We start from the raw sequence: 19,845 nt of genomic DNA on the forward strand, positions 1-19,845 counted from the left end.
AGTCAGTACACAGTATGCCTCAACCCGGTTGAAGGATAGTGCAGTCAGTACACAGTATGCCTCAACCTGGTTGAAGGATAGTGCAGTCAGTATACAAGGTGCCTCAGCCTGGTTGAAGGATAGTGCAGTCAGTACACAGTATGCCTCAACCTGGTTGAAGGATAGTGCAGTCAGTATACAAGGTGCCTCAGCCTGGTTGAAGGATAGTGCAGTCAGTACACAAGATGCCTCAACCCGGTTGAAGGATAATGCATTCAGTACACAGTATGTCTCAACCCGGTTGAAGGATAGTGCAGTCAGTACAACAGGGTGCCTCAAGCTGGTTGAAGGATAGTACAATCAGTACACAGTATGTCTCAACCAGGTTGAAGGATAGTGCAATCAGTACACAAGATGCCTCAACCTGGTTGAAGGATAGTGCAATCAGTACACAAGATGCCTCAACCTGGTTGAAGGATAGTGCAATCAGTACACAGTATGCCTCAACCTGGTTGAAGGATAGTGCAGTCAGTACACAAGATGCCTCAACCTGGTTGAAGGATAGTGCAGTCAGTACACAGTATGCCTCAACCTGGTTGAAGGATAGTGCAGTCAGTATACAAGGTGCCTCAACCTGGTTGAAGGATAGTGCAGTCAGTACACAAGATGCCTCAACCTGGTTGAAGGATAGTGCAGTCAGTACACAAGATGCCTCAACCTGGTTGAAGGATAGTGCAGTCAGTACACAGTATGTCTCAACCTGGTTGAAGGATAGTGCAGTCAGTACACAGGGTGCCCCAGCCTGCCTCAACCTGGTTGAAGGATAGTGCAGTCAGTACACAGTATGTCTCAACCAGGTTGAAGGATAGTGCAATCAGTACACAAGATGCCTCGACCTGGTTGAAGGATAGTGCAGTCAGTACACAGTATGTCTCAACCAGGTTGAAGGATAGTGCAATCAGTACACAGTATGCCTCAACCTGGTTGAAGGATAGTGCAGTCAGTACACAGTATGCCTCAGCCTGGTTGAAGGATAGTGCAGTTGGTACATAAGATGCCTCAAACTGGTTGAAGGATAGTGCAGTCAGTACACAGTATGCCTCAACGTGGTTGAAGGATAGTGCAGTTGGTACACAGTATGCCTCAACCAGGTTGAAGGATAGTGCAGTCAGTACACAAGATGCCTCAACCTGGTTGAAGGATAGTGCAGTCAGTACACAAGATGCCTCAACCTGGTTGAAGGATAGTGCAGTCGGTACACAAGATGCCTCAACCTGGTTGAAGGATAGTGCAGTCAGTACACAAGATGCCTCAACCTGGTTGAAAGATAGTGCAGTCAATACACAAGATGCTTTAACCTGGTTGAAGATTGTTGCAGTCAGTACCCAAGATGCTACAGCTTGACTCCATATCCTTTACAGTGCCCTCACTGGACCACATTACTCTTCTTATCTTAAAGTTTAGGACATGAGCTAACAACACCTGGTTTCTTACTTTATGTCTTGAAGCCAGTGTTTCATAGACATATCTTGTAGTTTGCTTTGTCATTCTCTTTACACCTTCAGCTATATAAGTCTCACATTTCCTGTGAAAATCACAAACATTATTCCTATATCATACAGTTCTATGTTGTTTCAGTATATATAAACCACAATCTGACTAAAGTGCATCTCCTATTACGCTACGCATAGGATCTGACAACGAGCTATTGATGGCCTCGTTCTGACAACCCTTCCGCTAGCCAATCAAAAGCTAACTTACAACATTCTGCAAGCTTTAAAAAGCCTTGGTTTTTGATATCAACATTTTTTATGTCGAATAATGTCAGATAGCCGTTTAGCTCAGTCGGTAGGACACTTGCTTTGTAAGCGAGAGGTCCCGGGTTCGAGCCCTGGATTAACTGCAAATTTTTCTTACTCTGTGACATTCGAACAAGTTGTCTGATTGGTTCAAACAAAAATAGATTTGCGAAAATAAAAATAGCAACATTGGAAATCCAAAATATACAGAAGACGAATGTGAATGGGTCGTTCTCAGATCTTCGTTTAGAAGATCAAGTACTTTAGTCAGATTGTATAAACCACCACTGAGGTTTAATCAAGGATTAAGTCAATATAATACCAGATAATCCTGACCAGTGATCTGGAATATTTAAAAATAATCATTGTATAACTGCATTGTCATTGTTTAAAAAGACACGGTAGTCTAATTTGATTATGACTGATTGCTTTATCCACTGAAAGATTGTTCCAAATCGAAATGTACTGCCAGAAATATGTTACAAATCTGAGTTTGAAAGTCAGTCTAAGATTACTACAAGTGCTGGAGTGTTTATCCATGTCCTGGTGGTGTCCTCTATGATAAACGGGTTTAACTGGTGCCTTTATAAACACAGGTTAACTGGTGACTGCTGTGATAAACACATGTGTCAGTTTTGTTCTCTATGATAAACAGGTTTAGCTTGTGCCTTCTGTAATAGTTACAGGTTTAACTGGTGCCCACTGTGATAAACACATGTTTAGCTTTAATTGTGCCCTCCATGATAAACACAGGTTTAACTAGAGCCCACTGTGATGAACACTGGTTAAACTTGAGCCCTCTATGATAAACATAGATTTGATCGGTGCTGTGTATGATAAATACAGGTTCAGCTATTGCCTGCTGTGATAAACATGCATTTAACTTATGCACTCTAGATGTACTGTTTCATGTGCAGAAGTGACCAGACAAAAATCTCTGTTTGAACATTATAGTAAGTGTTTAATTACTTGAGATTGTGTATTTTAAGCTCACTGGAACACAAAGTACTCAAGGTGTGCTGTTATGATACCACTGTGTGTGACAATAAGCTCAGCGGAACACAAAGTACTCAAGGTGACCTGTTATGATACCCCTGTGTGTGACAATAAGCTCAGCGGAACACAAAGTACTCAAGGTGACCTGTTATGATACCCCTGTGTGTGACAATAAGCTCAGCTGAACACAAAGTACTCAAGGTGAGCTGTTATGATACCCCAGTGTGTGACAATAAGCTCAGGGGAACACAAAGTACTCAAGGTGAGCTGTTATGATACCCCTGTGTGTGACAATAAGCTCACCGGAACACAAAGTACTCAAGGTGACCTGTTATGATACCCCTGTGTGTGACAATAAGCTCACCGGAACACAAAGTACTCAAGGTGAGCTGTTATGATACCCCTGTGTGTGACGATAAGCTCACCGGAACACAAAGTACTCAAGGTGACCTGTTATGATACCCCTGCTGCCCTGTGTGTGACAATTTAACATCTGAAGTCTGTCAACAGTTGTACTTTGAACACTCTATAGGTAACCATTTTGGTCCAGTTTTCATGAAACCTGGTCAGAATGTTTGCCTGGATGAGTTTGAAACAGGATCATCTGAGGTTCAAAACTAGGTCACTAGCTCAAATCCTAGAACACTGCAGTATTTACAAGCTAGCTGATTGATATGAAACATGTTTAATGTTAACTTTGTCTGTATGAAATTTAGGTGAATTCTGTAACTGGGTAACCTGATGTAAAAAAAATGTGGTCACAGTGTTTGTCTTATGAAATGGGGCTAAAAACTAGGTCTCTATGTAATATTATAGAATACCCTTGTTTAAACTCTTGAGGATACATTTTTATTTGGTCTTTATGAGACCTGGTGAGATTGTTGTCTATATGAAATCTATGTCATTTTTAAAACAGGGTCCAAAACTATGTCACTGGGTTACATTGCAGAAAAAAACTTGTTTACACTCTGTTAGCCTTATTTTCGTCCTTATCTATCTGAAAACTTGAAGAATATTTGCCTTTATGAAATCTAGGTCAAATTTCAAACAAGGTCATCTGGGTTCAGTCACTAGGTCAAATCATTTAAAAACTTTTTAGCTCTCCAGAAGCCATAATTTAACCTGATCTTCATGAAACTTTGTCATGCACACTGTTTTTCTTTACAAAATCTGTGTTATATGTGAAAATTGGTCAAATGAGGCCAAAAACAAAATCAGTAGGCTAAATCATAAAACAACACCCACCTATTTACATATTTAATGCCACTTTTGTTCCTCATGTTGGAATGTTTGTCATGGAAAGTTTAAGGTCAAGTTCAAATCTGTGTTGTCTTGGGTCAAAAATGAGACCATTAGGTCAAAGTGTAGTAAAATTTCTTTAATATTCTTTACCTGATTTACAATAAATGTACTCAGAATGGTTGTTTAATGAAATATAGGTCATATTGGATACAAGGTCATCTGGAGTAAGAATTAGGTCAGGTGAGCATACAGAGCCTTTATGGCCCTCTTGTTTAAATGTTTTTGTTAGTGGCATTATCATAATCTCAGTTATTAATGTTGCACATGGCAGAAGTCAGAGGTTAAGACAATCATTTCATGGGCATTTCTGGAACAATCAAAACCGTTTTTGTTCTGTATCATTTAGACCTGTTGTCCTAGCTCAGCCTGTTGGTCTCTGGCGGCAGTTCTAAAGTCATGCCCGCTACCCTGCGAGATAATTTTGACTGTTCTTCAAAAACACGAATTGAATAATATTTCAAATTGATGGTACCGGCATAAACCTAGTATGAAAAATAATGTGAGTGGAATGTCTAAATATCTACATACTGTTTCTTTAATATTCAATGCTTAACATTAATTTAATATTCTTTATGAGTACACCGACCTGCTATTAATACTGCAGTATTCTAAATTCTTTGTTCAAACTATAACAAATGCTTTGATGTGGTACATGTACATCCATGTATAGAGACTGGATGACATCTAGATATAGAATGAAATATGTATGGACGTCACCCTTTAAATGTCTCAATCAAATTTCATTTTCAAGACTTAACTGACTGACCAGCTGTACGATTTGGCTGCCAAGATCCAGAGTTTACAATGTCTCTATATCTGTAATGTATCATTTTGGGCATCTTGATTCCCTCTAAAACGGCAACACAATGTGTACAAGTCCTTTTCTGGAGGAGCACTTCATGAATCCTTTGATTAGAGAGCGCTTGATTAACACTTTGTTTAGAGAGTGCTTGATTAATACTTGTGGCTTCGGTTATTATTTATAGAAAAATGAAATAATCGATTCAGGCTTTCATGAGAAATACTCTGGGTATGGGTAATTGTTGGTTTATTGATCTCATAGATAACATTGAACATTATCACACAATTAAATAGAGGTAATCATTTATTCCATCACACAAGGATTATTGCTTAACTTTTCTTCTGCCAGGGTAATGATTGATTCATCTATTGATGAAATTAAGGTACTGTTGTTAATGTTAAAGTACACACCACTGAAAAAGGACAAATATTCGGTGTGTTTAAAAGTGTTTCGTACATGTGAATTAGCAAAATATTAAATTTCGTCAACAAATGTGAATTATTTAGGTTCTAATTAAGGCTGTACTATGGGCTGTGTATATCCTGAGGACATTTGTATAAGTTAAGTAAAAAGGTAAGTAAAATTGGGAAAATAGTTCTAATAAAAGTTTAGAAATCTCAGAATTTAGATACCTGTGACTGGTAGAGAAAATGATTTTTGCCTTAAATCTTGATTTAGTCTTGTGACATAGTTAGAAATGAATAATTCAAAAAAGCATTTAAAATCAATTGTCTCATTTACTTGTGATGCAATGAAAAATGTGCTGTCAACTTTCAGGGCAGATCTAGATAGATATCGGGTACTTTTCTCTTTACTACAAACCAATTAAATTGCTGACACTGACGTAAGGCTTTCTCTTGATATAACATTTTCACGCTTTCAGACTCGGTGATTGTTCAATTTCAAAAAGATTTTTGATGGATTTTCTCAGGTCTTTTGTTGCCGATTTAAACTTCAATTTGCTTAAAAAATTGACAATATGATCAAGGGTAGATAAAAGGTTATCTAAACTTTCTTATAACGACTATAAAATTGGTATAAATGAACTAAGGGCAATTTTTACAACTATTTTATGATAATGCTGTTTGAATGTTAAATTGCACTGTGCCTCTATTTTACCATTTAATCTAAAATGCACTTTGGGTTAAAATTTTCGAATTTTTGATAAATATGAGGTTCTAGCTACTTTGTTAAATAAATTTTGATAATTAAGGACAATACGTCCCAAATGTTCTTTAGCCTGAATGCCATTGATTGTTATATTCCTGGAAGTTTCATTGTGACTTGAGAATTGTACACAAACTTGCAGCAAATTTGAATATTAGATCAATAATCGATGAAGGCTGAATGTTCACTGTTCTTTGAATATCGAATTCCTATAATAAAAATAATGTATACAAAATGACTATATGAGAGGTTTCACACTTTCTCTGTATAATAGGCCTACATAGTTTGGAATTGTTTCCAGAATAATTATAAAATATTTTAGAACTATAATTAAGCAAAGCAGTGAATTCTGACCAAATTATACATGCATTTTTGTTACAGATAAAGTTATTTTGTAAATTTGCTTTATGTTCAGTATAAAATTAACAATCTTCTGAGAGCTGTAACACAAAGCCAGGCCTGTCTTAAAAAAAAATTACTAGCCTTATGTTCTTAAATGACCTATAAACCACCAAAAACACCAAGAAAAGTAAGATTCAATTATATCTTCTAAGAAAGATTTTTTTGCCTGACAGGTCGACACTGGAATATCTTCCAAGCTGACAGCTAAAATGTGGGTATGAACACATGAGTAATACGTTTGTTTACATTAATTCTATAAATGCAATAAATTTCCTTGAAAAATGCTACCAAAAAAGTCAACAATGAAATTAAAACAAGAATTGGCTTACATAAAACATGAAAATTCCACTTTAAATGGAAAAAAATTCTGATTGTTTCTTTCAGCCATTAATTATCAGACTAGCCAGAAAGTGCTGCTTGATTACCTATTTAGTACTATTGTTACCTGAAGGCTACGGCACCTATCATTATAAATGAAAGAAAACTTAATTACTAATTCTTACGTATTTTTAATGTATTTTGAAATAATTGTAGAGATTTTCTCTCCATGTAATAGTAAAGTATCAATTTTTAACAAATATTCTTATGTGAGTCAAAATTTTAACAATCATAACTGTAATATAATACAATTTTGACTCTAATTTTTATCTTGTAAATATTGGACAATGCGGGCCAGCCAATTATCTTCTGATACGCCCATATGTTTGGCTTGAATTCAATTCTTTTCAAAACAGTATGAAGGCTCTTATCAATTGGCTACTAATTTATGAGTTTGTAAAACAATGAGTAACTTATATGACGAAAATATTGATATCTTTATATAGGAAATCCAAGGATTATAAAAGATAAACTACAATTTGACATGATGATTTAAATTGTCATACAGGGGTTTTGACTTGTCTGGCAAAGAGCAATATCCTATCTGACATTGCAGGTTAATGTTTCGCAAGAGTTAAGTTTAAGTTTAAGAGCAACATTTGAAAAAAGTACATTAAATTTTGAGAAATGTTGTTGCATGAAAGCAGCTGCCTTTCTCTGCAGTGGATTCCATTTTCCTTCAACAGTTTCAACGGCAGTAAGTTGGTCCCTCATTCGTCGCTCACTCTGTTTCAGTGTTGTCTGGTCCACAACTCTCCAATCCATCAAGGGATTTTCATGTAACTTAATTGATACAAATATTCCTATAATGAGGCAGTGTTGCTTTTTAACCAAAATTTCATCAGATTTTTTTTCTCTACAATTTAATTCAATTCAGTTTTCTTTTAATACAGTTAATAAAGGCAGTGAAAGTATCTAGCAACCGTTATACTTGCTCATAATTATATACATATATGCAAGTATTATATTTCCCTGCAGAAGTTACATTGTAACTTTAGAATATGTCTATTTTGTGATGTTTTATTAGATAATGATCACATTTTTACTTTGAAACTATCAGTTTTACATTTTCACCACTGGTTATACTGTTCTAACTATTGTCATAAACATGTGTTACCTTCAGGTTTAATTACAATATCTATAGTGTTACATGTAAGAGATATATTATATAGCATTTATTGAACAACAGGATGCCCGAGGACAAACACATTATTTTCAGTTCAGACATGTACATCTGTAAGATAGAATGCTTCAAATACAGTTGACAATGTACATGCAACCACCAGTCCTGTATTAAGTGACCTCTATTACGCGACCAGCTACCAATGAAACTGGTCCCCAGCAGGTCAAAAGTATCTATTGAGCAACCATGAACAAAACTTAAGCACTCAACTTGTTAGCGGATATGTTTTTACATGTATAACTTTTATAATTAACCTCTAAATAGTTGAGCAAACTGTTCCAGTGAACTAGGAGAAGTATTCAAAATATTTAAACAAATTTTGAACAATATTATATATCTTTTGTGCATGGTATTTATCAGCAGTTAAACATATTACTTGTAATTTTGAATTTTACTGAAATCTTTTAAGAGACCATTCTTTTTGGCCGTCCCTTGTGTGAACTCTTAAATTAATACAGTGTCCGCTGTACATCTGATACCATAATCATACATGTTACATAAAACCACTTTTTCCCTGTAATGTGTAAGAGACACTTCATTTAGAATAAATATGGTATATCACACAATGCAAACACTCTAGTTAAAACAAATATGGTATATCACATAACGGAAACATTTCGAAATCATTATCATTGGAACAAAGTTTTTGTACTTGTATGTATTTTTAACTGTGAGCATGTAATTATCTGATAACTGTCATGGGGTCTTTAAATTTTGATTATTATATAGTCTTTGTCTTGATAAACAAAAGAAATTATGATGTGTATACACCCTTAATATTATTAATGCTAATTTGAATCACAGTACTACTTTGTGATATAATCATAAGTTTGGTTTTAGCAGATTGGCGATCCATTGAATATTGCCAATGTGAACTGTGAAGATGCACTCTTTATGTTCTGTATGATTCAGACAAACTTAGTCACATTGAACTGGAAAAAGGAGACATCTTCCTGGAAATATGTTATATACCCGGCTATAAACATACCACAGGATTCCTTTAAAGGAATTTGTCTCACAGATTCTGTTAACACTGATTATTGGACTATAGACTACTAGCAAGACAGTGTAAGGTAAACTTTGCTGCATTGGATATGGTATTTTTTTTATTACTTTTTAATTCAACACAATATACCAAGTTCAATGTACACTTTGTAGACAAGTATTGTATTCTTTAAGTAACACTATTCTGCAGAATGTGCCACAGTCAGTGTTAAGAAGTTTAGGAACTGACAATAGGTTTGGAGAAAATGGTTAAAGGTCAGACAACATAATACTTGTTAAAGTAATTTGATATTCTGAGACCTGTGCTTTATTACCAATGTGACTTTAGAGAGGAAATGTGTTATATATTCAATGGGAATAGTGTTATGGTCAAATGTTGTTATTATTTGCCGGCTTCGGATTGGTTGAAAAATGTGTAGGGAAACCCGTAGCATTCAATGAGACTTCAGCTGATTGGTTAAAAATGTGCTGTTTTGAATCATGAAAATATCCTTAAAATCTGGAAATGTAATGTTTTCTGTGCCACTTGAAGTATTTTATAGCTGCCTGGCTATATATTTAACTCTGAAATTAGCAATTTAGTGAAGTAAGTACTTGTTGGAATTCACCACTAAATTCCATGCACAGTTGAGGGTGGTTGTCTTTGAATAGAAATAGAAAAAAAAAAATGGATCAGGCATGCCCATGTAAAAATGTTATTTCTTGGTGTCTGGAAGGCTATTTGACAGGATAAATGGCACCTCATGTGTCAACAAAAGTTTTGAGGGGGTCCAGTACAGAGTCATTTCTTACAATGTAAGCCTATGGAAAAATTAATAGCAGTGTCTGACCTTATAGGTGACATAAATGTAACTTTGTTCCATAGTAATACTGTTAAAGATGACATCTAAGTATATTTTATAGCTTAACATTGAAGTCAGTTTAACATATTCTCCTTAATATTATAATGTGAGTCACGGCTTAACATTGAAAACAGTTTAACATATTCTCCTTAATATTATAATGTGAGTCGCAGCTTAACATTGAAAACAGTTTAACATATTCTCTGTAATATTATAATGTGAGTCACGGCTTAACATTGAAAACAGTTTAACATATTCTCCTTGATATTATAATGTGAGTCGCAGCTAAACATTAAAGTCAGTTTAACATATTCTCCTTAATATTATAATGTGAGTCACGGCTTAACATTGAAAACAGTTTAACATATTCTCCGTGATATTATAATGTGAGTCGCAGCTTAACATTGAAAACAGTTTAACATATTCTCCGTAATATTGCAATGTGAGTCGCAGCTTTAAATTGAAAACAGTTTAACATATTCTCAGTGATATTATAATGTGAGTCGCAGCTTAACATTGACCACAGTTTAACATATTCTCCGTAATATTATAATGTGGGTCGCGGCTTAACATTGAAAACAGTTTAACATATTCTCCTTGATATTATAATGTGAGTCGCAGCTTAACATTGAGAACAGTTTAACATATTCTCCTTAATATTATAATGTGAGTCACGGCTTAACATTGAAAACAGTTTAACATATTCTCCGTAATATTATAATGTGAGTCGCAGATTAACATTGAGAACAGTTTAACATATTCTCCTTAATATTATAATGTGAGTCACGGCTTAACATTGAAAACAGTTTAACATATTCTCCGTAATATTATAATGTGAGTCGCAGCTTAACATTGAAAACAGTTTAACATATTCTTCTTAATATTATAATGTGAGTCGCAGCTTAACATTGAAGTCAGTTTAACATATTCTCCTTGATATTATAATGTGAGTCGCAGCTTAAAATTGAAAACAGTTTAACATATTCTCCGTGATATTATAATGTGAGTCGCAGCTTAACACTGAGAACATTTTAACATATTCTCCGTGATATTATAATGTGAGTCGCGGCTTAACACTGAGAACAGTTTAACATATTCTCCGTAATATTATAATGTGAGTCACGGCTTAACATTGAAAACAGTTTAACTTATTCTCCGTGATATTATAATGTGAGTCGCGGCTTAACATTGAAAACAGTTTAACATATTCTCCTTGATATTATAATGTGAGTCGCAGCTTAACATTGAGAACAGTTTAACATATTCTCCTTAATATTATAATGTGAGTCACGGCTTAACATTGAAAACAGTTTAACATATTCTCCGTAATATTATAATGTGAGTCGCAGATTAACATTGAGAACAGTTTAACATATTCTCCTTAATATTATAATGTGAGTCACGGCTTAACATTGAAAACAGTTTAACATATTCTCCGTAATATTATAATGTGAGTCGCAGCTTAACATTGAAAACAGTTTAACATATTCTTCTTAATATTATAATGTGAGTCGCAGCTTAACATTGAAGTCAGTTTAACATATTCTCCTTGATATTATAATGTGAGTCGCAGCTTAAAATTGAAAACAGTTTAACATATTCTCCGTGATATTATAATGTGAGTCGCAGCTTAACACTGAGAACATTTTAACATATTCTCCGTGATATTATAATGTGAGTCGCGGCTTAACATTGAGAACAGTTTAACATATTCTCCGTAATATTATAATGTGAGTCACGGCTTAACATTGAAAACAGTTTAACTTATTCTCCGTGATATTATAATGTGAGTCGCAGCTTAACATTGAAAACAGTTTAACATATTCTCCGTAATATTATAATGTGAGTCGCAGCTTAACATTGAAGTCAGTTGAACATATTCTCCTTGATATTATAATGTGAGTCGCGGCTTAACATTGAAAACAGTTTAACATATTCTCCTTGATATTATAATGTGAGTCGCAGCTTAACACTGAGAACAGTTTAACATATTCTCCGTGATATTATAATGTGAGTCGCAGCTTAACATTGAAGTCAGTTTAACATATTCTCCGTGATATTATAATGTGAGTCGCAGCTTAACATTGAAAACAGTTTAACATATTCTCCGTAAAATTATAATGTGAGTCGCAGCTTAACATTGAAGTCAGCTTAACATATTCTCCATAATATTATAATGTGAGTCGCAGCTTAACATTGAAAACAGTTTACATTATATGAGAGTCGTAGCTTAACAATGAATGCAGTTTAACATATTCTCCTTAATATTAAATGCAAGTCCTGGTTTAACATTGAAGTCAGTTTATAACTTGTTCGCCTTAATATTCTATGTGAGTTGCCGTTTAACATTAAAGTCAGTTTAATATGTTTACCTTAATATTCTATGTCAGTTGTCGATAGCATTAAAGGCAATTTTGATATATCCTCGTTTATATTGTATGTAATATGTGAGTCGCAGTTTAACATATAATCCTTAATACATTTTATTATATGTGACTGTCAGCTTAACATTAAAGGCAGTTTAACATGTCCTCCTACGTAGTAATGGAGTGTGTCAGCTTAACATTAAAGTTGTGAAACTGACCCTGTTAAGTCATTCTACATATCATAACACTATATTAAACAATTCATATTTACTGTAGTCAATAATAGTCTGCTTTGCAAATATATCCTATTACATTCTATGTTTAACTATTACTTTCCTTTTCATTGATAGACATGTCAGCTAAAAGTCTATATAAACATTTTTCCATATGCCAGGTCAAATAGAAATATATATTCAATGTTTTCATTTGCTATTTTTCAGTATGGTATATTGGAGATAAATGGAAACCACATGCTGAAACTGGAAATCGTTGTTTTATACTCATTAGTAAAGACGGAATTCAAGAAATTTTAAAAGGTAACTGTTTTTACTACAAGATCAGAATATCCATGAACTAATCCAGTTGTCGTGTACATTATGCCTACCTAAAAGATCTGAGCAATCATGATGAAACTTGGTGAGAATGAAATTATTCCAGGCTTTGTAGAAAGTTTTGGTGCCGGATCATATGTAAGACAATTTTGGTCAAAATTGGACAAGGTATGTCCAACTACGGTTTTTGAAATTTTTCAATTGAATTGTCTAGAAACTATATCATTATATTGAAATCAAAACATATAGACATGGTATTCTGTGGTGTTACTGTCAAATTCTAGACCAGCCTAGTATTTGTTCAGCAGGATTTGTTACAGGTAGCTTGGTTGGTTAAGACTCATTGATCGCGACCGATGAGGCCGCGATCATATTGTATAGGACAAGTATATGCGCGCTGGGGAAAATATTTCATGATGGACCTGTGAATTCTTTACTTGTGGGTGAAACAGGTCTCGACTAGCTTCTACTGATTATAAAACATACCGTACGATTTGTTGTGAATTAACCGTTGTTGTACTTTTAGTAGTTCAACCGCCACCCTTGTTTAAGAGCAACATTTAAAAAACATGTTTTTTTTTCATCCTCAAGTAATAAGTAAGTAGACTCGCCCAGTTTAATCAATCTAGAGCGCTTACTTCACCCGATTTACATTCAGAACATTTTCACGCGTTTCGGGCTTTATCGTATGTTTAACATGGGATTTTTGAACCGTCCAAAGATGTTGGAAATGTTTGTCTCATTGTTTATTTTTTTTTAATAAAAATGTTACTGCTTTCGTTGTCTACCACTTTTTTTCCACCCTTGCCTGAAAAAACAGTAATGAGTTTGTACACTGTTCAGACAATTGTGCTCTGTTGAAATTTAACCAAACACAAGTTTACCTGCATAAACAGAAAGCATGATATGTCACCATGCGCGGATCCAGAGGGGGCTGGGGACCGGGGGTCCGGACCCCCTCTGGAAAATCTTTAAAAAAGGAAAGAAGACAAGAAGGAAAGAAAATGTTTTTCGAAAAAGGCAACATTAGGACTGCATGTAAAGTATATGCGACTGCTGCTACATACGACCTCGACATAATTCATATTATTTATCTAAAAGAAATTAAGAATTTTACCTTCAAGAAAGCTTAATTTTATCATTTTCCCAATTTAACAGGTTAGTCCATAAAACTGTCCCAGAATGCAAAAAATGAAGTGCTAAATTTCAAAATTCCCAGGGTGGAGGAGGAGGGGGGGCAGGGGATCGGACCCCCTCTGAGAAAATTGGCTGTGTCCTTGCATGGTCACTATACCTGTCCAGTACTGGACATTATGGTAAATGCTTCTTTCCTGCACAAATGACAATTTCGCAACTTCTGTCCGGTTTGTATAAATTTCTGGCAGCGATAAACCATTTGACTTGTTTGTTTTATGACATGATCCTCACAACATTAATTTAGACAAAAGGTTTGAATGATGTTAATACTTCAGTCAAAACTTAAAATTAGATCAATTGTTGAAATGAGTAGAAGATAAAAGTTAATTAGAAATTGTTGAAGGCCTGGAGGCATATAGTTTTTGAAATGTCTGTCAGTCCATCCTCCATCCATCAGTCTGTCCATCATATTTCCTTGTGTATGCAATTCTTCCTACAGTTTCCTTCCAGTTCAAATAAAATTTGGTAGACGTCATCAACATGAAGTAGAAATGTGCATAATTTTTGTACATTAATGTCCATTTGTTTTAGTTATGGTCATTTTTGGAATTTGAAATATCATAACATCTTCTGTACATTGTTTACTTAGCTCCTCTGACATTGTGTACTTAGCTCCTCTGACAGTTTTTATCCATTTTAAATGAAACCTGGTATACATCTTCTGCAGCTGCCCCCATTTCTGGACTTACTGGTATTACAACTCCATCTGTACCTTGTCCTGTAGTCATGAAACTATAGGAGTGTTGGGATTTAACCCCCCTCCCCTACCCTCCCCACATGCACACATGCACACACAAAAAAAGGAAAAAATAACATTTGGCCTTACAGTGACAGAAAGTGGGGGGCCTGCACACATTTAGTTCAAAATTTTTCATTGGTCCAAATTTTACTCGGTAAAGAAAGACATTTTTATGCCCCCACTTTGTGGGGGGGGCATATAGATATGCTCTTGTCCATCCGTCCGTCCTCCGTCTGTCCGTCCTTCCGAGAATGTTGTGTCGCACCTAGCTCCAAAAGTATTTGACGTAGAGTCACTAAACTTTACAGGAATGTTGTTCAGCATGTGTAGTTATGCACCTGGGGTTTCGCGTCCGGATTCTTCAGTCGTGTATGAGTTATGGACCCTGACTTTGTAAAAATTGGTCATTTTAGTGTTGTGTCGTGCCTAGCTCCAAAAGTATTTGACATAGAGTCGACAAAACTTTACAGAAATGTTGGTCAGCATGTGTAGTTGTGCACCTGGGGTTTCGCATCAGGATTCATTCAGTCGTGTAAGAGTTATGGCCCCTGACTTAGTAAAAAATTGGTCATTTTAATGTTGTGTCGCGCGTAGCTCCAAAATTATTTGACCTAGAGTCACCAAAGTTTACAGGAATGTTGGTCAGCATGTGCAGTTGTGCACCTGGGGTTTCGCGTCCGGATTCATTCAGTATTGTAGGAGTTATGGCCCCTGACCTAGGAAAAAATTTATGTCCTTTGTCATATAGTGGGGGTATCTCTGTCCTGTGGACACATTTCTAGTTGGCTCTAATTATTGTTAGAGCTATCTTGCACACTAAAAAGATCATACTGTCACCCCTGGAGACCGTTGGAATCATGTATACCTTATAACTATATCCTGCCAAATAAAGCGGCGTAATTCACAAGTTGTCGACTTGGTAGATAAAACAGTATTTTATGCTACAGAACATAAACATTATAAAATATGTTTTGCAACAGATCTTATATTTTGCTTTAAATGTGAAAGAAATCTTTAAATCTTATTATCAGAAATGAAAAATGGAAAATTTCATGTCAAATAAGAGTTTCAGAAATTTTTATCTCCTCTGTATTAAAGAACTATCAATAAACATTTACAAATATTTTAAATTCTTTACATAATATCAAACATTTATATTTCTTTTATCTTTTGTAACATTTACATTGATGATTAGCTATGGGTAAATTGTAGATAGAATTAATAATTGTACCCAAATTGCTGAGATAAAAGTGTTAAACGTTGAATTTCAGTACATACAGACTACATTAGATACTGAAATATTACTGTATTTGTTTGTATTAATTTTGATCATTTTGCACAAATATAACTTAATCCAGGTCGACCTCAATATTTGATAAGAAAAATATAGAATATACATTGAATTACAGATAAATTCTTTCAGATGAACAGATCTCTTTAACCGTCTATCTAGTTCAATCAATTGACTGGAATAATTTATAACAATTTATGTCAATTTAAGGATACACTTGTTTTAAGGTAGACAACAAAATGTTAAGCTTGGTTTAAATGGATCTCTTTGAACAAAATTTTTCCATTTTGATGTGATTTAGGAAACCAGTGAAAATACGTTGTTTGAGGAACCTTGAATAATGTAATGCATATAAAATATCATGTAAGAAATTGTTAAATTAATGGAATAATAATTGAGCAGTAAGTGAAATACATTATGTTATTGAAAATTATACTTTTTCTGTAAAAATATATAGTTATTGTAAATTGTTTACTTTGAATGAAATGTACTTATAACGATTTGATTATTTGTTTTGTCAGAACAATATAAAACATAATATTAATAACTCAGTGTGTTAAAAAGTTAATTTGAAAGGAAAATTGTTTTTTTTTCAGGGTCCATATTTTTGGGTAATACTTTAATCTCAAACTTAAGCAATAAAATTCTTTTTCATTAGTCAGTTAGCTTATTTTACATTATCTATAGATGAGTTTTTCCCAGAAATGTATTCCATTTTCTGCTATTATTTCTTGATGTATGCTTTACTAATTAAGTGCCATTCAGTTCATTTATTCAAAAAGTGTTGAAGATCATTAGATCCTTATTGCTAATAATCATTTATAAGATCGTATAAATTAAGCTTATTTCACACTGAACATAAGATTTATATTTCAAACAGGATTAGGTTAAAATGCAGTGACTTTTATTCAGTAAGAATGAAGTGAAGGAAAGGTCAGGGGGACTTTTAATTTCAATAAACAGTATAACAAGGATTAACATTACTGTAGTTTTGGTGAGAGCGACCTTGATCTGTAAAAGATAAGGAGTTTGTTCATTTAAAATATTATACATTATTAGTACCATTATTGATTTGTATGACAGACAACATCTGTGTCAACAAACTGGAATCTTTTTTTTTTTTTTTTTTAGATCAATATGAAGTGCAGCCTTTTTCCTTGTCCTAGATAGTGTATTTCTAACTGTGCATTGTTCAGGTAATATCAGTAATATCTTCTGTTCTTGAACTATTCAGTAGGCAAAGAAGGAAACTACTTCAAATAATGATATGTTTCGATTGTGGCAGAATTACAAGGTAACTTATATTTAAGTGAAGAAAATATAGACTGATAAAATTCTGTAGCTGGGAATCAAACATGAAAATTTCAAGTTTAAAAAGGCCAAGTGATATTGAAATTCTTACATAATTATTATGATTGAGAAATATGCTTACTGAAGCATTATGTCTAAATAAGTAAAATCAACTTACAAAAAAAAAGTGCTGTCTAATTGATTTTGATGTGTTCTTCAATGTTTATCAGATTATTTTTAATAGTTTCCCACATTTAAACACAAATTATGGGACGTATAACGATTTTATGCTTTTAGTGGAAAACATTAACCATTTATTTTCTTTATTTTATCATGTGTGAATACATATAATTCTCAAATATAGTTTTACTGTACTCTAACATTTTAGATTTTTAATATGAGAATGCGGTTAAGAAAAAGTTTAATGCACTTAGTTCAGTAAAGGTGTTTGTACTCAAACACCTTAATTGTTATATACATTTATTATTAGGGGGTATTTAGATATTTTCCTTGATTTGTTTATATATAAATCCTGTTTTACTCAGTCATTAAGATGAAACAGAAAGGGCCTGTTTTATAAAATTACTATCACGAGGCTATATGATCTTATGCAAACTTGCATATATATCACTTTAACTTTAGATCAAGGTGAAGCAAGTGTTTAACTTCATCTAGGGGTAAAGAAACAGATTTGTACTTAAACATCTTACCTAGGTGTTTAACTTATAGGCAGATAGGTTTGGTTTTGTCTGTGCTTCCGTCCATCCGAATAAAGTTTGTGACTTGCCTAGCTCAGAAAGTATTTGATAAAAATTGATAAACCTTTCATGAGTCTTTATCATGTTATAAACTTGCACACTTCCTATTGTTTGTCTGGCTCCACCCCTATTTCCAGAGTTATGGCCCCTGAAATTGTAAAATATGCACATTTTTATCTTGTGACACACCTAGCTCAAAATGTATTTGAGGTAAATTGATTAAACCTTGCATGTCAGTCTTCATCCTGATATGAACTTGTGCACGTCTTATTTCTTTTCATTTGCCTCCACTCCCTATTTCCAGAGTTATGGCCCCTGAAATAGTAAAAAGATGCACATTTTCACCTTGTGACGAGCCAAGCTCAAAAAGTATTAATTTTTTATATAAATTGATGAAAACTTACATGAGTCTTTATCATGATATAAACTTGTGTACCTCTAATTTTTCGTTTGGCACCACCCCACTATTTCCAAAATTATGGCCCCTGAAATAGTCAAAAATGCATATTTTCACCTAATGACATCCCTAACTAAAAAAGTATTTGATGTAAATTCATGAAACCTTGCATGAGTCTTTATCAGGTTGTGACCTTGCACACTTGGCATTTTTCTTGAGATTTTAGCATTAATTACAGCGTTATGACCCTTGAAATAGCCAAAATAGTGAATTTTTTGTTTGTGATGCTCATAGCTCAAAAAGTATAGGACCTAGAATAAATCCTTTATATAAAATGTTTGTTGAGGCTATATCCCTGTAAGACTGCAAACATTTGAATAATTGCCCCTTATTTGTGATAAATGTGGGTAGTGTAAAAAATTTTTATAAATCAAGTTTCTTTTCTTTTTACAAGTTATTTTCTCATTATGTCTCCCACCACACAGTGGTGTGGGAGACATATTGATTCACTCCAGTCTGTGTGTCTGTCTGTCTTTCTATCTGTCTGTGTGTCTGTCTGTCTGTCACAAAGCTTGTCCGCACTCTAAGTCAAACATTTCTCATCCGATCTTCACCAAACTTGAACAAAATGTGTTTGACCATAAGACCTCAGCCAAGTTCGATAACTAGCCAAATCCACCCAGGCACTTTTGAATTATGGCCCTTGAATTACTGATTGGATCCACTTGTCCAGACCATCTAATTGGATCCACTTGTCTAGACCATCCAGAGAAACTAAACATTTTTCATAGGGGCAGTTGTGGGAGACATGCGCTTTTCTCAAAAGCATCTCTAGTTATGATGTGCTTATGGTTAACTTTCATATTTGATATTTTCAATTAATATTTTTTTTTACAAAAATTTGCAAAATTAAGGCTAAGCTTATACATTTTGTTTCTTCCAGCGTTGTTTGTAATACATGTATATTCTTTCATTCCTAGTCATATTTTCCTATCTTTAAATAAAGGGATAATAATAATTGCCAGCATAGAGAAAGAATGATCAATTCAATGTTAAGTGCACTTGAATGATTTTTAATCCGGTTGAAATAGGAAGAAAGCAAATTTCATAATGCTTGTAAACTTAAAGGTATTGATCTGTTTATGAAATATTTATATTGATTTACTGAGGAGAAATATACAGTAACTGTAAATCAGTTTGATAACATTGAATGATTTAAGAAGTTTCTGTCTTCTTTTTATAGCCGTATTATGATATAATGTACATGTATAACTGTCTTTCAATCTTTTTGAATAAAAAAACAAAAACTAAAAAGTTTTAAAGAATTTCAAAAATACCATAATGTCCATAAATAAATCTCCCTCTGATTTATTTTAGTGAAATTTAACCATTTATGCCCAT

The 19,845-nt window shown here is 33.9% G+C and overlaps 1 protein-coding gene across 4 annotated transcripts in view; it reads left to right on the forward strand.

The window, feature by feature from the left end:
• LOC123537831 (uncharacterized) overlaps window positions 1-19,845 on the forward strand; it is a 100,320-nt gene that overhangs the window by 25,154 nt on the left and 55,321 nt on the right. For 2 of the 4 annotated variants that reach the window (XM_053529396.1, XM_045321681.2), the window contains one exon: window positions 12,662-12,757. The gene's annotated coding sequence lies outside the window, so the exon portion shown is untranslated. Of the gene's footprint in view, window positions 1-8,848; window positions 9,082-12,661; window positions 12,758-17,130; window positions 17,196-19,845 lie in introns of those variants that run through there. The other 2 variants (XM_053529397.1, XM_053529398.1) reach the window with 2 other exon arrangements.

Source organism: Mercenaria mercenaria, chromosome 18, assembly GCF_021730395.1.
Source record: "Mercenaria mercenaria strain notata chromosome 18, MADL_Memer_1, whole genome shotgun sequence".
Lineage (NCBI taxonomy): Eukaryota > Metazoa > Mollusca > Bivalvia > Venerida > Veneridae > Mercenaria > Mercenaria mercenaria.